Source organism: Lissotriton helveticus, chromosome 4_1 (assembly GCF_964261635.1).
Source record: "Lissotriton helveticus chromosome 4_1, aLisHel1.1, whole genome shotgun sequence".
NCBI lineage: Eukaryota > Metazoa > Chordata > Amphibia > Caudata > Salamandridae > Lissotriton > Lissotriton helveticus.
The window spans coordinates 1,635,118,334-1,635,138,005 of NC_136063.1; the positions used below are offsets into that span (position 1 = coordinate 1,635,118,334).

The window sequence follows — 19,672 nt, forward strand, 5'->3', positions numbered from 1 at the left end:
CAGCAGGTGCAGCAAGAGCAGCACGTAAGGTTCCGGTGCCGCACCGTAAGGTTCCCTCGCACACAGAAGGTTCTGCATGAGCAGCAGCAGGTGTCCCTGCAAAGAATGGATGCAACGTAAGCTGAAACCCTGTTTGCATTCCTCACACACTAAAAGGTGCAGCACCAGTACAAGCTTCCAGAAGAGACATAGCCTGGAAAGCAAGAATGGGAGCTGCCCTTACTTTCAAAGAACTGGCACTGCAAGTGCAACGACAGCAGTGATAACATTATTTGCACTCGGGACAAACACAGCTTTGGCAGCAAAAGTACCATCTCCCCTCACACAGAGCTGGTGCAGCATGATCAGCAACAGTTCTCAGTTCTCCGTACAACATGGACTATATAGACAGCAGTAGCACAGGCATCCATGAAATGCATAACAAATAAAGCATAGGCAGCAGCCTGCCCACTCACTTTCTGCTGATGTGTCCCTGTTGCCTCCAGCCCTAAGCCTAGCACATTCTCCCTGAAGTGGGTGATCTCCAAAGGGACGGCAGCCTAAGTAAATGTTGTTTAAGGGGCATGGCCTATCGTCAAAAGTGCATATCCTAATTCACGTGGCCTAGAACCACTTCTGGTCCTCATAGTCCTTCTCTTCAAAGTACAAGAAAAAGCAAATGAAGCTGTGAAAAGGGAACGCAAAGCTGTGTATGAATCATGGATGAGTATGAGGGAAAGGGATGAGTATGAGGGAAAGGGATGAGTATGAGGGAAAGGGATGTGTTGGGGGATGCTAAGCTGTGTATAGAAGTACCGGTGCCTGAACCAGGAACATTATGATTTTCCCTGACAGCCCCTCATCGTACCCACGGCTTGATTTCCCCCATCCTCCATTCACGTCTCGTACAAACGGCGGCTTTCCTCCACCTCCCCTCTCTCAGCCCCCTGCCTGCTGCACCCCGTCCCCAACTGAGGCCCCGGCTGGAGGGGCACAAAGGCCGGAACAGGCCGCAGCCGGGGCCTCGAGTAGGCCACTCTGCCGCTTCCCCGCCTCCCTCCCGGGGTGCCGTTCTTACCTGCTGGACGGGGGTGTTGGGCCCCGGAAACCTGCTGGAGCCGTTTCGGTAGGGTGAGGGGGCCAGGAGCCGGAGGCGGGTCCGGGTGGAGTGCGGCCGCCGCGCTGTGTCTGTGTCCGGGCTCCGGGGGCGGGGAAGGAGTGGGGAGGAGCCGTAGGAGGAGTGGAAGGCGGGCACCCCCAGCCGCGCCACCCACCAGGGAGTACGTTTTCATACAGGGTGGAAGCAGGGGGCGGGAGGGGGCGGGAAGGGGTAGAATCGGCAGGGGCGGGAAGGGGTAGAATCGGCTGCGTGGAGGAGGGGGCGACAGGGGAATTCAGAGGAGGGGAGTGAGTGGGTGTGAAGAGGAGTGGAGGGGAGGGATAATTATTCCCGTCCGAGCCTGAGGGAAGAAACGGAGAAGGTCAGAAAGGCGGGTGCCGGCTCAATGCCGGACCAGATTCGGGGGCGTTCTGACATCGCGTGACGTCGGCAAAAGCCAAAGAATTGCGGGAACGCCCCCGAATCTGGTCCGGCATTGACGGACAGGCCCCTCGTCCAATGGCTAGGCTCCATTTATGGAGCCAGCCAATGAATGACGAGGGCCGACCCAAAGCCACACTACAGAACTCATCAGGATTTCGCCTGCGCGAAAAAGATGCGCAGAGCGCATCTTTTCGCCAGGCAAAACCTAAAAAGGGGCCCTAGAAACTGAAATAGGGAAAGAAAACAGAGAGTACCCCTCCCCTAACCCCCCACCCTGCACCCCTGCCTCCGGCTACGGCCTCCCCCTCAGCAGCGTGCCTGTCGCCCATTGTATGGAACCCGAAATTTAGAAGAAAGAGAAAGAGAACTACCACCCACCTAAACTAAAAGAAGAACCCAAGAGAGGGAAGAAGAAAGGATGAACCCCGAGGTCTATGAAAGGGAGAGAAAGAGAAGGAGAGGAACAGGGGGTTCTAATCTACAACTACTAGGAAAGAAGTGAAAAACGGAGAGGAGCCCCCTAGCAAACCCCCGGCATCTCCCTCAAGCAAGAATTGTGTGTGCACAGGATGTAAACTACATTTGCTCAAGTCAGTACAATAGAACAATTCACTAGGTACAGAATCAGCCCACTTTGTCATTAAGGAAAACAATATGGCGCCCATCCCTCACGAACCCATAATCAGCAAATATCAACACGGAGGAAACAGCATTTATCCTTGTCCAGTCTTGCTCATACCGCGATGGCCCACCAAATTATCGCACTCTAAATCCATAGTCATAGGGAATCGGAACACCAAAGCAAACCCAAAAAGCAGCAAGTCCGCAGTGCGTCGATGTGACCGGACCTCAGCCAAGCCCATTCCCTGCCAGTACGATGGTCCCAACCTGGCACAAAAACAGGACTGCCACACTTCGATCGGCAAAACAGAGCAGGGGGAGAACGTCTCAAAGTCCAAGCGCGGCTGGAGCAGAACCAGAGATACCAACAGCATGACATGGAGAGAAGTTCCATCGCTCGGTTCCAGGCCAAGGCCCACAGATAGTCCCAGGTCTCCGACATCACTAACTGGAGATGGCTCGAGAGTATGTGTCTCAGACTCATCGGTATCAGTGTCCGACGCCATATTGTTGCATCTGGGTACTAAATAAGGAAGCTCGATGTGCGTCCACGAACCATCCGGTCTCATTAGCTCCGCCGCAAAAAAGCACATCATCCATTTTACTCCCCAGTGATCGGGCACCCTGCTCCAGAGAGTCGCGTAGGTCAGCTAAGGCCGCCAGAAGATCGCCAAGGTGTAGCTCTGCTCCGTGCCCCCCTTTTGACATGCTCTCTGTCTCCATATGGTGCGCAGTAGGTCGGGTCTCGGTCTTCCAGAAGCTGCACTCTGCTCCCCTCACTTTCTTTTTTTTAAAGTATTGTATATGCTATCAGTGTCTGGCAGCCGAGCCTGCGGCACAATGGAACCCTTGCCCCTCCTCCCCTCTGCAGAAAATCTTAGTCTTCAAAGGAGAGATTTTGTCTGTATTAAAGGGACACAAAACCAATTAACTCCTAAATTGAGTTGCTATCGTTGTTCTGACATTCCTGAGCTCATGTTACATCAGTTCTGAATATGTTTGTTACCAGTCTCTACCGTGGAAACATTGAACATTGTCCTGCTAACGCGTAGCGTCCTGCAGATGAGACGCTCACACTTAGGGCCAGATGTAGGTAGCCAAATACCGGTCGGTAACGGCCGATTTTGGCCGTTACCGACCGGTATTTGGCTTTTGAGATGTAGGTGGGTCGTTATTTACAGAATCGGTATATTTACCGATTCAATAAATTTACCACTTCGGTATTTTACTGAATCGGTAAACATACCGATTCTGTAAATCCATATGTAGCTGACGCTCCTAAGAGTGCTACAGGCCCTTAAGAGTCGTATTTTACCACCCAATCCTATTGGGTGGTAAAATACCGAATTCAGGTGTGCATGCACACCTGTGCAATGTGACACACAGACATGCCCTTAGGGCATGTATGTGTGCCACATGTCACACAAGCCTGTACTTGGGGTGCCAGAGGGTGTCAAAGTGACACCCCCTGCACCCTTGCAGGATTCGGTATTTACCGATTCTGCTAATACCGAATCTGTATTTCCCATTGATTCCTACGGGCTTCAAGGCCCATAGGAGTCAATGGGAAATACAGATTTGGTATTTACAGAATCGGTAAATACCGACTCTTACAGATTCGGTAATTTTTTACCTACATCTGCCTCCTTCCAATTTACCGACTCTTAAATACCGATTCGGTATGAGTCGGTATTTAAGAATCGGTAAATCGGAATTACCTACATCTGGCCCTTAGACTCAAAACCAATTTCCATGTCTTGTTTCTTTCCTTGATCTCCTTATGCCTCTGTTTCTGATCGACCTTGTCAGCGCTGGGCCCAGGCCCTGTTTTGGCGCTGGCACAGTCCAGATGGAATCGCTACCACCCCGAGGAAAAGCGGGAGAGGGCAGAGCTTGCAGGAGTTACTGCACATTTAGGCTATATATTTGATTGGCACTTTTATGTAGCGCCAACCCGGCCCAAGGACATTTCTCCGGTTTACATGAGCACTAAATTACAATATGCAAGGTCAGGTTATTTTAATTTTGTTTGCTCTACACCACCCGACTGGGAATTATTGTACTGAAATATCCTTTGTGCACAGGAAATTGGGAACAATGTCACCTATAAGGCGATTCACATGGACAAACCTGAGTATCTCGCTTTAAACATCCGAATCTGCTAGAAACAAAACTTTAAAGGTGGTGACATTTGAAAGTGGTGCGGCGTAAACTGATTTGCATAGTGCACCGTAGCGAGCGTGCGCAGCGTGCGAGCCCAAACCCCATAAGGGGGGTTCGGGGCGGTTCTCCCCCCGAGAAAATTTTGAAAAAAGAGAAGAAAAATCGTGCATTTTCAAGCAAATTTGAGAAAGCAGGAAGGTTAATAAAGCAATTGGGAAAGTGCAGTTATTACATTAATAGATGCCATAATATTGGTAGCTGCCTATTCAGTATAACCACAGAGCTTCATACATTCCGTCCTATTACGCTGCTGAATTCAGACTATAAGACTTTCATGAAAATCTCAGCTCTAAGAGTAGAAGAAGTTGCACAGCAGTTGGGAAACAGCCTTCACAAAGCATTGGGAACCACGCATTACCTTAACCACGTTGCCATTAGAACGCATGTGACTTTATCACGCATGTCTTTCCACACAGTTTATAGTGTTTAGGTGAAACAAAATGTACTTAATATGCCATTTGATCAGTAAAATATGTTTAGTCACCAAATAGAACAAACACTAGAAAACTTTTAAAAACAGAGATAATAATGCATTTCTGAGTACCTCACTCAGTATTTTTTTATTTAACAAACAAGTAGCAGCATTCACTTTTTGTAAATGAAACGGCACGTCTCTCTTTCAGTGTAGCGAACTTGTCAATAACTTTCATGTTGAAGTCCGGTATTTTTTGGACTAACTTGCTCTCACATGGTGTTCCTGAGGAATGTCTTAATGCGCTTTAAGTGCAACAACGAAGGGGATAGGTCCACTGGACCGGAACTAGGAAGGACCCGTTTAAGTACAACAACAACAATAACCTAGATTCCAAAGTCACTTAATCTCCATTCATTTAAAGGAGAAAGAACCACACTATTTTCTGCTGGTGGTTGGGTTATTTATTTTACCCAAATTCTTTCAATTTTATTCATATATAATAAAAGGGGCAACTGTTCTTCATAGATTTGCACACAAAATTTTACCAACAAACATTTACAATAACATACTATTTCCTACATTTAACGGTAGTCAGTGAGACAAAATAAATTCACATAATCAATTAAACTAATCAGTTCAAAACCATTACACAGAATATTCACAATCACTGTCAATAATCCAATGTGGAACGCAAGAAATGTTTTTAGCAAGACAAATCAATTGCACTGCCAATCTGCGTTTGTTTACACAATATTCTAATATCTTGTTTGTATTTAATTCATTCTCCAAGATATTCTTGTTATCAGTAATCCTATTCTTAGTACAACTCTGCGGAACTCTCGCTGTGCCGACGCGTTTCGAGACACACAGTTGCCTTCGTGTGCTCTCATCAGGGCATCTTACTTATCCACATTCATATCTGCCACTGTGGTAAAGCGTTATTTTAATCTGGCTTTCTGGACCGCTGTGTCCGGTTTATATGCGCAATGAGTCTGTTTTTTTTAAAAATGATGCCAGGCTTAGAATCGAATTCATTCGTTGTGACCTCAAGGTGTCTGTATTATTCTTCCACCTATTGTAATGGGGCCTGGGTCACCAAACGCCTTCCTTTACATTCCCGGTAGACGTGTCTTCACCTCTTCTTCTCACTATCTCGGCCGCGCAGCAATAATCAGCATCGCCAATGCGCTTTAAGGCTGAAAAACATCGTCCTGCTTCGGCTGTTGTCATTGGAGTGGTAATGACAATTTCTAGTAAAGTCACTGTCTCTGTAAGTGACTTTTCCATATTCAGTTTATGTATTAAAGTCAGCAAAATCAAGGCACTTGTGGCCCTCCGGTACACAGGCATTCCGTACAGTACAGTCAACTCAGTTCTCAGCTGCTCTTTTTTGAGCATAGGATATGCTTCCACAGCCTCATTCAGAGCACGCTCCGGGAAGGATTCATCATATTTTGCAAACTCTTGACTTAGCAATAATGTGGCATTCACCAAATTTTTATGAATGAAAAACGTTCTTGTGCCTGCACAATTACAATGTCACATATCTCCTTTGCAATTCGAACCAGAGCGGTGATGTTTTGCCTGCGGTTTGCAAAAGTAGAATGCTCCGGCAGTTTGCTCTCTAAATTGTCAACCCCATCTCTCACTTTCCTTATGCTTTGTACAAATGTAGTGGTAGATTGTTTCACAAAGACAGTATCTTTGTCTTTTCCTTGTAACTGATTGTATAACACCTCGACAGCACGCATTATTTCTTGAAGTAAAAACAGTAAGAACAGAAACTCTCTGTCTTGTAGTGTTCTAATAAAGCCATGGGCTTCATTCTGACTTGTGTGATCAAACTCATCATTGGCTTCTATGGCGAAAAAACATTTCTCAAGGCCCTCCCTATTTTCAAAGGTTAGGTTGACTGTACGAATGTTAAAGTTCCAACGAGTTGAGGATCCCCTTGGAACGCTTTTGTCCACAATCTCATGAAGGGCTTCTATTCTTTTGGGGGAACGTGAAGTACCGGGGTTTAACCCAGCGGCGTCAGGGACACGCCTAAGATCTTCGAGTTCACCTGTCTTGGTATTCAAAGACACGGAATACTTCTGGATGGCGTCAGAGACCAAGTTTATTAGCTGCAGCTAGTAACAGTGATCCTAGAAATACATCACGGTGTAAATTCTCAGGAGACTGCTCATTTTACTAAGGCGAGACGTCTCCTTTTATACCCAATATTTCACATTATAAATGTACACCCACTGCACAAAATTCTAGCCAATAAGATACATTTTCAAACAAAGTATCACATAGCAAAAACTCCATTTACAATATCCCAACCCAAAAGTTAATTATTAGGAATGTCCCAAATTCAATCTCCACAAGCCGGACAAACCTATAATTGAAAGCATAACCCATGTAATGAAGAAACATAAAAAAGAAACAGTAACAGATGCTGAACAAGATAACGCATGTGCAAGGAAACTAAAAAGTTAACGATGTCCTGAACATTGATTGGCAATCTCAGACAAAGATCGATCGGGGAAATTGGCTTTGCGAGGTCAGTTTCAGGTGAAGAGGTCAGTTTCTTACAGTTCATTTCAGAGTCAAAAAGAAACCTAGTTAATGTGTACATGAACTAAGAAGGCCAGGCCGCTTTGTTTGCCAGGCTACCTTTACAGGCCTACGCGAAGGCAACACAAAATGGTGGCACAGAACAAAATGGAGTCAGACTCGAGAATTACCGAACCTCAAACGTGAGAAGAATGCTGCTATGCCTCCTAAATCCTGAAAGAAAATTCATGTCTCTCTGATCTTTGATACTGCCTGTTGCATAATAAGATTGAGTTGGTGGGCGTAACAGTGCACAAAATGAGCATTAGGGTACACATCTCAAATTCGTTTCTGTACTCCACTAAGGCTTCCACTCATTACGGACGCACCATCATAGCTTTGTGCGATAAGTTTTTGTTTTTGAGGCAGGTCTGGAAAAATTAAGTTCAGTTGACACAGTATAGCTTCAGTAATGGTTGCTGCACTAGAGTCTCTTAAATGTGTGAAACCATAGAACCTCTTCACAACGTTTCGGTCACTGTCAAGGTACCGAAAGACTAACACGGACTGTGTTTTAGTACCAACATCAGTGGTTTCATCTGCCTGAATAGCCACAAAGTCTGTGTTTCGCAACTCTTGCACAATATGGTTTCTTATAATTTCGCACATACACTCAAGGAGTTCATTTTGTATTGTTTTAGAGGTGCCCTTATAGACTGTAGCGCTTGCTAAATGTGTTTCCAAATACTTGTCTATGCTTGCTATTAAATCCACTAGGCCTCGGAAGATCCCAGGTTTTGAGGAACTTTCTGATTCGTCATGGCCTCGCAATGCCAGTTCGAAAGCACCACAGAAACGAATGCAATCAATGATCTTGGATAGAATTTGTCTGTTATCAACGGCTTCATTGTGTTTTTGTATGTATGTATTGCGACTTATATAGCGCACGTATCACCTGAAGGCATCAAGGCGCTTGCCTTGGGAACCCGTCCTGGCTTTTCCCTGTGAGATAACCCCTACTGGGTATCCCCAGGGTGAAAGCCAAGCATCCCGCAGCGGGTGGGCTGCCGTAGTGGAGATTAAGCAACTATTGCCCAGAGTTGCAGCGTGGGACCCCATGATTAGAATAGGCACCGAGGCGAGAATTATCGAGTCCGTGGACATTTTGGGCTCAGGACCCTGCCGCATCGGGAATTGAACCCTGGTCCCGGGCCAGACCTCTGCATCAGGGTCTGCCGCTCTAATCAGTGAGCCACACTCCTCCTCCTGTATGGTTTTGCGATATGCATCATTTATCTGCTGCTCAATTGGTGCGTCTTCCCTCAACATTCCCAGTCTCGTCAGGTTTTCCATATGATTTCTTGTGTATGCATGCTTCTTTATTTTTTCGGATAAATGCTTCAAGTCTGTGATTCCTTGACGTGTCCAAGAAAAGTCACCACCAAACAGCAAGCAGGGGAAGCAGAACAGAGAATTTCTTATAGGGCACCCTGTAAGCCAATCAGCTTTTGTGTACCAGGCATTTGAGAATGTACGTTTTTAAAAATTTTCCTCAGTCCTGGGAAGTTTGCTGTAGGTTTATTTCAGGCTGATGAGGTCCTAATTGCTTTAAATCTAGTTTTTCTTCAAGTGGCCGTGCCTGGAATGACTTTGCAATCAGCTATTGTACTGTATTCATGATGGTGTTGCTGGCCTTACCAATATATATATTAAAGAAACCTGTCAATAATCAAAGTACAACGTATAAGGTACAGTGCAATAATATCAAATTTCAGTATAAATACATATATCTTGTGCAGTATTGTAATACGTCTCCAACAGTTCCCCTTTCCACAAAATGACTGCTAAAAATACAGCCTTACTGTCTCCTGCCTCTCTGTGCCATAGTGGTTGCTGGAGGCACTGAAACAGACACTGCTTGAGGGCCTTGAGAGTGACCACATACATAGCCCTAACTCCCATGTAAAAAAATATAGCATCAGTTTTCTTACCTTTAACACTGGTGTTTGCTGGGTCATAGCTGGGGTGAAAGAGTAGCAAAGGAGGTTGGGGGTCCTCTTGTTGTTTGCTGAAAAATTGCCCCAAAATGTGGTAATGTTTCAGGTTGTCAGGCTTTACCAGGTGCTGAAAATGAAGAGATAACAATTTATTTTTGAAACACTAGGGTAATCAAACAAAGACTGTGGGGAAAAAAACATAACACTCCAATTTTTTCCTTGCAGTTTGCATGCAGCTCTTAGATGACCGTTATTAGCTCGCTGTTGTATGTTAGGATTTTAACTTGCAGTTTGTAAGTAACAAAAGGATCTCTCTGACAAAAGCAGTGACTCACTGACCTATTTACATCATATGCATGTTGTGATCTGCATCAGTTACATGTTCTTTGCCGCAGGCACATTAACCTTCTACGCTGCCGCCTGCTGCTATTTCACTACTTGGACCACAAACATAGGCTAGCTCTGCAAGACTGCCAACACACCTCCATATATAGGCCAACAACTGATTTTTCTATTTTTTGTTTTATATAGCGAACTAGACCCGAGACATCGGGTATCAGAGCGCTTTACATGAGCACCAGTTTCGTAACATTACCATTAATGCCTAAATAAACCTTAGAATAAACATTAAAATCCATGCCGGGGTAATGTGCCCCAACATTGTCCGCAATGTGAAAACCACCATTTCCACAGACCGACCACCAGTGCAAAAACAACATTTCTCCCGGTTGGTCGGCTCAATATTGATGCAAGGTCACAACAGGAGGGTATGAAAAATGCTGGCATATTTGAAGTTCTGACAAAACCCCTGAAGGACCTGCTTTTTCAATGTTTTCCACCCTATAAGAAACAGCTGTGATTAAAGTGTACCAGAAATTCTGCTGCATGAATGCGACCTACGTGTTTGTTATAAATGAAAAATTGCACGTTCTCCAGGTAATTAATTTCGAGCTAGCTAGCACGCCTGAAACCGGTGATTCATCTAAGAGCAGTTTCTTAGAAAACGAGGTAGTTTTAGTTACACAAATCTCGCCATGGGGATAAGAAAAACATGAGGATCAGTTGAACGTCATTGTCCTATAGGGGAAAGAAGGAGAGACCAGCCCTGGGAGAGACATAGAGAAAGTTTGTCAGAGCTACACAAACAAACGCCCACACTCAGAAACATGCACACACATACAGACTCACACACACACCCACTCATCAATCCACACACACACACACTCACACAGACACCCCCCCACACACACACACGCTCACACACACATCCGCACACAAACACACATCCCTGGGACATAAAGCACACAGTGTTGCATAGGAAGGCCTGCAGAACTCGCCCTTCAGACGGTCTCACTCAAAAATATATTCCCCCCCTTTCTTCTTCCGGGATCATTCGCATCTCATCAGCTGCTCGCCGGATTGCCAGAAATCAGATAAAACCAGGCAAGACATTCAATGGCACAGTTATCAAAAGTGCATGCTTGGGGGCAAGATAGATAGAGGCAAATGACTGGGCAACCATCGGGTTGAGTTTGTGCTATATAAAACTCCACACACAAAAAAGATCTAGGACCCTGTACTCCTTGTTGTTCCTCCCTTTCCCTTTCAGCAGCTTTTCATCAGCTGCTGAGGGGCCAGAAATGGGACACGTGAACATAATTGTTTTAGCTAGTGCGAAAGCATGGATTTTGAATGCACGTGTGAAACTGAACACAATCATGAACTAGATCATGTCTGATGGGGTAGATAGTGAAGCAGGAGCTCTTATTCTTGTGTTTATGGCATTTAAAAGAAACGTCAGTTCTAGGCATGCAAACCCCTGTGTTCCAAGCTTTGGCAAAGCTAATGGGTCTTGGCTCAGAAAGGCCGAGCAATTAGCTTTGTCAATTGTTTAAAATTTCCATTTGTATGCAAATGCATGTGTCACGATAGTTGCTTTTGTTTAAAGAAAGCCCATCATAAGATGACCACCAATGCATCCGAGTGCTTAATAAAGTATTCACAAGCACTCGTCGCGTGCAGCATGACGCATGCATGTGATTGAATCATGCCACATGGCAGCCATTATTAATTTAAGCCTTTAAAATGGAGGATGGCCATTTTAGAACGGAAAATATCAAGTTTGAAAATAAAAAACGAAGTATGCTCGAGAACGAAAAAGGAACCAATTAGTGCCCAGGAGTACTTTGCAGCTGTCTGACGTCAGTAAATGAAAAAATACATAAACATGTATAAAATGGAAATGGCGTGGGGGAACACTGGGAGCGAAACAGGACGCAGGGGGTGCAGAAGCAAAAGAGAAAACTAGGAAGCATATGCACTCTCGTCGAGTACAAAATGCAAAGTAAAACATTAAATAAGTAGGAGCCCTGAGGGCTGTGACATCAGGCCTGGCCGGATCTGGATCAGCCAAGGACAGGAGTGGGGACAAGAACAGGATGACGCGGCCTTTTGTGCTCTCGCGTGCCTCCGTCCCACCGCGGGCAGACTAGGCGGATCCGTCCTGCCAGCCCTCGGACGGAGCCAGGCCACATCAGGCCTGGCCGGATCTGGATCAGCCAAGGAGTGGAGAGATGCTTAGCCACGGATGGATCAGCCAACCAAGGAGTGGCGGGGACATTAATGTTAATGATGCTGCCTTGTGCTCGCGCGCCGAGGGCTGCAAGGCCAGGCCCAGCCGCCTATTATGAAGTCCGCACTGTCAACGGTGCGACGACAGGTAGAGGTAGGTAATTCACTGACCGCCGGTGGTAATTACACGCATAGGTAAACGGGTGCCTGTGTAACAAATCCAAATACCATGAATTCTATGCCTTTAGATTTCGATGATACTAGTTTTGTGCAATTCGAGGCCTGGATGTCACTCACAGATGTCACGAGTCACGACTAAAGAGAATGTGCCCTTATTGCCTCGAGCAGTCGACCTGGAAACTGGGGAAGCGGGTTTGCGTCTCAGCAGGACGCTCAACATCCTGTGATTCATTCTGGGCAAATCAAAATCACTTAACCCCTTCTATGCTGGTGACGGAACCACTCCGTCACCAGCCATGTGTGGGCTGTTCTAATGATGTTCGAATTAAATGAGGTAGAAGGGGGTCCCTTTTGTGTTCACTGGACAGTCAGTCCCTGGCTGAGCAGTGAATGAAGGATTAACACCATTTTAAACTGGAAAATCAAACCGAAACTTGTAATTTTCTCCTCATGTATCATTACTGTTCCTATTGTGAAGCGCTCTGACACCTTCGGGTAAAGTCTGCGCAAAATAAAAACGCATAAAATAAATAAAGAAATAAATAAAAACACAGCTGGAGGAGGATGACGGGGGTGCTGCTGTACCTTAATGCACACACCTCCGCGCGCCCCTCAGGATATAAGCCCCATGGGCCCGGCCCAGCTCGCCCATGCTAAAGGCAGACCCGGGGTGGGAGTTTGGGGTTTCTGGATGCAGATGAGGCCCAGAGGGGTAAATGACGTTTCTGAGAGCAGACGAGACCCCTACCCATGGCTGATGGCAGTTGAGGCCTTTGACAACAGAGGAGCCACTTGAATTGTTTTATCGTGAGGTGGGTTGGGATCGCTGGCAGTAGTCCCCAAGACACATGAAATATCTGTGAGCCGATGAGGCCTCTGGGGTTAGATCAGCCTCATACATAAGGCGAGCAAACCATTGGATCAAACAAAGGGGGGGTCACCAGAGCTCCCTGGGTGAACCCACATTTGGTGCCACACTCATGCCTTGCTTTGGACCCAGAGACTGCTGCAGGGTTGTCTGGCGCTCCCCTGGAGGTTGGTGCCATGGGACTGGGCCCAGTCCAGCTCGCACTGCACATGCTGATAATAACCCGCCATAACCATAGTAACGAGTTTATGTAAAGCCGGCGTCCCTAGTAGTGCTCATGTAAAGCGCTCTGATGCCTTCGGTCTTGTTCGCGCTATATTAAACTCCAAAAATATATTTTTAAAAGGATGGTTATTAAAGCATTTTAAAAAGATGAGTAACCCCCTGAGAGTCTCGTGACCGGAAGCCAGTTAATGATGTCGCACTAAATTCGAATATCGTTTTATTAAACTGGAACAGAACAGGGTGCGTGCATGGGTGTACATTACAACACAACAACGGCAGCGCAAGCGCAGCATGTTTTAAAATGTATTTTTTCCCATCTGTTCTTCACATATACTCAGCTTTTTATAGAGAAGAGCAGCACCTACTATTCTATTCTTCAATAGTTCTGTCTGTATCTCATCTGTTATAATTATTGCCTGATCGATCTCATTGACACGAGAAGGGCAGGCACAGGCACAGCTTGTGACGGTGACGAGGCGGCGGGGCCCGTAGTGAAGTGTCGGACGTCTGCTGCTGCCTGCGGGCACGTGGCGACTCGAGCCCCTACACTAGAAAGTACAGTAGAAACTAACTACTGAAAACGTCACAGCGCGCGCGTCCCGAATGGTCAATCACTGCATGGCTTCACATGCTGAAGTCACACTGACTACTCGCCCTGGCGCCTTTGAAACCCCAGGGGCTGCTGCGGCCCGGCTAAAGCAGCCCCCCCCCCGCCCCCTCTTTCCCTCTCTAAGGGGAACTTCACTGTCAGGTTACTAACGCGCATGTTCGGGCTAGTTACAGCCCAAAAATCCTCATGCGCAGTACTGCTGCTGGCCTGCTGCAGACTGTCACTCAAGCTGCAGCAGACCAGCCAGCCCCATCCCCTGCCCCTGCGCACTCCGGATTCCATCGGGTGTGTCCCGGATTGAAGCGCTGCGCTGCGGCGCTTACTATTATTTGTGAATTTGTCTAAAATATTTTAGTGTGCTGTGTGTGTGCTCTTGTCACGGTGCGTCCAGGCTTAGTGGGGCTATGCCCCTACGCCCCAATGAACGCACCGCAGCTGTAAAAGGTCAACCTCCGCTCAAGCTGGACAGATTCAGAAAGTCTTATACCCTGAAACAGGCATACTCTGGAAGGGCCCCAGCGATCATATTCGACAGGCCACATCAACCTTCGCTTTTAGAAGGAACTTTCAACAGCACTTCTGAAAGAAAACTCTTGTAATCTGTACTCACCTGCTCTGGTCTCTTGTAATCTGCACTCACCTGCTCTGGTCTCTTGTAATCTGCACTCACCTGCTCTGGTCTCTTGTAATCCACACTCACCTGCTCTGGTCTCCCGAAACACGCACTACATAGATTACAATCTGTTCCTGAAGCTTAATTTCCCGTTCTGAGATCCTAGTTTTTATTTGTCCACTGTTATTTCCATGCCAAGCTTTGTGAATCACTCTGCCATCCCATACACAGTGTCTTGGCATGGCGTGCTGTGTCTACAACCTAAGTACATAAAAAACAATATCTTTAAACCTATGTAAATAAAAGGGAATACTTGTCATGGCGAGGGTGTTGGGGGGGGGGGGGGGGTAGAAAGGTCTAACCTGTTTATGGGGTGGGGCTGACTTGAAAGTAACTAGAGAAAGCATCTTTACTCCTATGACATGACAATATGACGTATGATTGCACCCAAGAACTATGGTCCAGAGAAATATCTAAGTTGTCTCTGCATTTTAGTATTTGTTATTTGTACCCTCCTCCCCCTGTTTATGGTGTTTGAGTGTTTTCTTTTTGACATCTGGATTGGCTGGGTGGCATGATATTTTAACAGAGACCTTTACATTGGATAAAACACATATCTGAGGATCAGAGCACCATCCATAGGGAATAGTACAATAGTTACCAAGCTGTTGCTTGTTATTTTCGTTTTCTTTCAGCAGAATTTTAGTTTGTATTTGCAAAGATCCTTATTCATTGAGCTAATGCAACTTTAGTGTTCCTTTTTAGATTGAGCCGGGGCCAGCGCATGTGCTGCTCTGTGAGGCATGCTGTATACAGGTAGGGACTTGAAGCTCCCCCCACTCTCTGCACATATTTTCATTGGCTTGTCAGTGTCGACTGTAAACTGTGGCTGTTCAATAGGCTTAGTAGTCCCTCCTTAGTACCGTATTGTCTCATTTTGTAACAGCCCATGGCGACACTCCCTGTTACGTGTGTTGTTACTCTGTAGGCTTTAATTACAGCCTCCGAGCACTATTTTCTCAAATAGCAGTCAAGCTCTCCCCTAATGCTTTACAACATTTTTTTATAGCACGGGCGCTGAACGCATTTGCAGTGCAATAGGTCTCACATTCGCAAAAGTTTAAGCTATTGCCATTGTGCTGGTACCTCTTGTTTTCCAATGCAAGTCATAGAAGTAAGCCTATGTCATTGCATTTAGCTTCACATCTGAGGTTAGAGAGGCTTGGAACGCACACTTCCTCCTTGTGACAGCGTGCGCCGGAAGTGCAGCTTCGGCGGTTGAAGTGTGTGCTGCTTGCAGCTTACACTCACGGGAGAATGCCTGGGACTGTGATGGCCGAGAGTTCAGTGAGCTTCCGGGAGATGCTGGAGCAGAGCGAGGTGCAAGAGCTGGAGGTAACGCAGAATTGTGACACAAATTATTGGATTTGTTGTTGTAAGTGCAACTCTCGACGCGGGCTAAGATGTAATCGCTGTGCGACACGAATAGGCAATTGTGGCGAACTCAATTCAGGTTATTTACACGCATGTGTGCCTTTTTGGAATCCATGTCTTGCTACATGGCAGAATCCAAATCCTAAATAAATAGTCAAAATAAATTATCATACTTGCTTCCAAACACCTCGGACTTGATCGAAGCTTGTTTGTAGTTATTTTTGCACCTCTTTAGGTCACATGTACTTATTGGTTCTTCACTCATTTCTACTGGCATGGGCGTCATGATGGAGAAGGCCACCCCTACGAATAATGTGTCGATCCTCTGTCACTGAAACAGACTTTCAGGGTCAATAAAGACAGGCTGGTTAATCGTCTGTTGGTGAACTGAAATGTGTGCAGCCCTTCCTGTGCATTTTTCCCTGGTTTGATCTTATGTTTCCACTTGTTGCACAGCTGTATTGATCCTTTCCTGGTTAATTTTTTAGCCGACCTACATCGGGGTCTTTTAGCGTCAGTTAGGGTTACACAGGAGGGTAGATGCACCAGTCACTTTAGCTCAGAGAGGGGGGGGTCAGGCAAGGGTGCATGTTGGCCCCCCTTCTCTTTACACTATATATAAATGCCCTGGAGATATCTTTAGGCGAGGCCACTTTGGATGTTCCACGTATACAAGATACTGTAATTCCAGTTCTGCTATACGCGGACGATGCAGTCCTATTGGCACGTACCGGGGTAGGATTACAAAGGCTTCTGGATTCTTTTGGCAATTTTATGGCGTCTTTGGATTTGAAAATAAATACAAAAAAATCACACGCTATGATTGTAGGGGAAAAAAGTAGAAAATTTAAACTGAAATCCTTTTGTTGTAGCGGTGCTGAGGTCAAGAGGGTGCCCATCTTTACATATCTAGGGGTACTTTTCGATGAAAGAGGTACGTGGGGCCCCCAGCAGAAGTATAAAAGTAACGTAGTAGCTAGGTCTACCTCGGCCCTTATGGGATTTGCAAAACGGTTGGGGGCTAGACCAATGGAGGCACTGATAAAAGTTTATAAATCTAAATGCTTAGCAATAGCTACATATGGCTCCGCTATTTGGGGCCATATACCGCAATAAGTTTCTAAGACCTCTTTTATCAGATCCCCAGTCCACCCCGACTTTCTCAATTCACACTGAACTGGGGCTGGGTTACGTGACAGACTTATTGAAAACTGCCCCATTGATTTGCTGGCTAAAGACCTGGCTTAACCAGGAAATTACGCTGAATCATCTGATCTTAGAGGATTGTTTATCCTTGGATAAAGCCAGCAAGATCCCTTGGCTGACCTATATCAAAACCATGTTTACAAGACTAGTGCCTTGAGCTTTATTCTTCCCCGGATTGTATCAAAAGAGAGGATGTGAGTTTGACTAAAACTCGTTTTTTAAATATGTTAGCACTGGAAAGGGAGGAGCAGGAATTGAAAAAAGCTTGTAAAAGTATTAGTAACCTCTCCTGCACTTGAGCCTTATCTAAAAATATTAACTAGACCTTTCCGTCGGTATCTTTTGATTAGATTTCGTTTCAATTTAATCCACTTAACATTGGGGGTTTTTCCAACATGGGGTAAACCAGATAATTCTAACCCCTGCAAGTGTGATAATTTTTCTGCACAGGACACCTTACATTTTATTATGTTTTGCGAGTACTACTCAGACATTCGGAAAAAAATGTTGTTACCTATTCTGAGGGAGGCGGGTTTTATACAGGTTAGGCCTGCCCTCATTCATCTGCAGATGCTAAGTAGTGATCGTGACATATTCCATGTTGCAAGTTTTTTAGTGGCTGCGGTGCGGATTAAGACTAAGAGTTTATGTGCCCTGAATAAGCTTGTCTGATCTGATCCTTTTTATATGGAGATTTTATTTGTAATCTCATGCTTTGTTTCCCTGTATTAGATGAATTTATAGGATTTTAAATTGTGACACTTATTGTTGACTGTATATATGATATGAATTGTTTGTACTTGTCTTTTTATGATTTTAAATAATCGAATACAAGTGTTTTGACTGACTGACTGTCACTTGTTGCACAGCTGTAGTGAAACAAACTATAGAAGATCAAAGTTATCTTTAAACCTTTTTACGAAAAAAACAAAATGTGATATTGATATTGATAGCTAGAAGTGCTCTTTAGTTCAGACTAGAGAGAACAAGTTGATCCTGTCTCAGCCTGCTGATCTAGAACACACTATTAGTAGCACTATTTAAATATGTACGTTTTTATGAACCAACTCTAGACCGACTCCAAGGTCGACATACTTGTTGTTTTCTAGAACACTCTTACGTACAAGAAGGGAGTTAGAGAATGTTCACGTTATTTTCTACTTAGTAACTAGCCTGGTTGAAAATGTAAAGACTTTAATATCGTCTCAAGGCTTTATTTTCAGCAGTTTGACCTCGGTGACAAAGATTGCACACAAAATTCGGGCTTAGACGTGTAGCCAATAAAGTACTTTTACAACAGATTATAAATGTTTATGGTTGAGGACCCCTGAGATCTGTCTGGGAGTAGAATTCTGATTTCCCCGACTTTTAGTGCATGGACAGTCATGCAAGATGGGTCCTGTATACTGTTACTGGACTTCAAACTATATACAGTGGGTTTGGCTCTGCTTCAGCTAATAGCACGAGGTGAGAAGGCAATACTCGCAGTTTAGTGTATGTTTTCACCTCCTACGGGGTACATGTATTGCAATGCACGAGGCACCATTTAACATCTCAAAAGTCAATTGAATCATCACACATTGCAATCTCATGTATGCACTGTATACCAAAAGAAGTCTTTTATTAATTTTTTTTCACTGCAACAGGTTTAAAAAAAATGTTTTAGCCTTTTACACTGTTCCTGATCAGGGCAAGGTGGGCCTGGTACTGAAAGAATTCCACTTGAATGTGATTTTTTAACCTACCTTCTTTTCATGTCTTTGCGCTTCCCTGAATGAAGAGTCACTGCACCTTCTTAGGTTTTAACTTGTGAAATCAAAAGCTTCCTTAGCTATTGGCAAAATATTGTTATAACTTTTTGTAGCAATGATGCAGCCCCCTTAAGACACCATTGACAGATGGACACTTCCTAAATCTCTTCCCTGCAGGACTGTGTGAGTCTGATCCTCAGTCCGTATCAATTGGAGCTAAGGTGGCTTTGGTGGTACTCTATAGGGATGTACATATAGGAGAAATGAGCATGGCAAATGCTTACCCCCACCCTCCCCAAGGTAGATGCATTCTGCAAGCATTATATTCTTTAGGATCCCACCAGAGCAAAGCATAGTTTTGTCTAGAATGTCTTCATAACCTTTTGTCATAGGCCCTCCACATCAATTGGTTGCTTTGGTTGCCTCCTGCTGTTGCTTGGTGAACATTTTTGACTTTCTTGGGTCAGCCCACACAAGTATTTGGCCATCAGGTGTATTAATCCACCGAAAGAGCTCTTTTATTGTTATGCATTATAATGGATCACACCACCTTTCTTACTTCCATCCTGTGCTTACCTCTTCTGTCATTCGTACTCCTAGTCTGTCATGTCACTTATCCCCTCTCTGATCACTGCTCTTACTCAGAACCACTGCTCTGATCCAGTGCTTATTTCTTCCCCTGTTTTAACCCTTAAAACTGGTCAAATCCATCCTCCTACCCTTTCTGACTCACTCATATTCCTAATCATATGCCTACTTCTACTCTTACTCCTGCTTATTCATATTCGTACAGATTATGCCTACTCTTTCTCCAGCTCCAGCTTTTGCACTTACTCTTATTCTAATTCATGTTTGACATTCTCCTTTCTTTCGTAACATTCTCGTGTAAGCTTTC

General features: G+C 45.1%; 1 long non-coding RNA gene across 1 annotated transcript in view; it reads right to left on the reverse strand.

Annotated features, from left to right (window-relative positions):
• Positions 1 to 9,312: 9,312 nt before the first annotated feature.
• LOC144829295 (uncharacterized) overlaps positions 9,313 to 19,672 on the reverse strand; it is a 153,496-nt gene continuing 143,136 nt past the window's right edge. The window contains exon 3 of the long non-coding RNA XR_013610626.1: positions 9,313 to 9,446. This is a non-coding gene — a long non-coding RNA (uncharacterized LOC144829295). The remainder of the gene's footprint in view (positions 9,447 to 19,672) is intronic.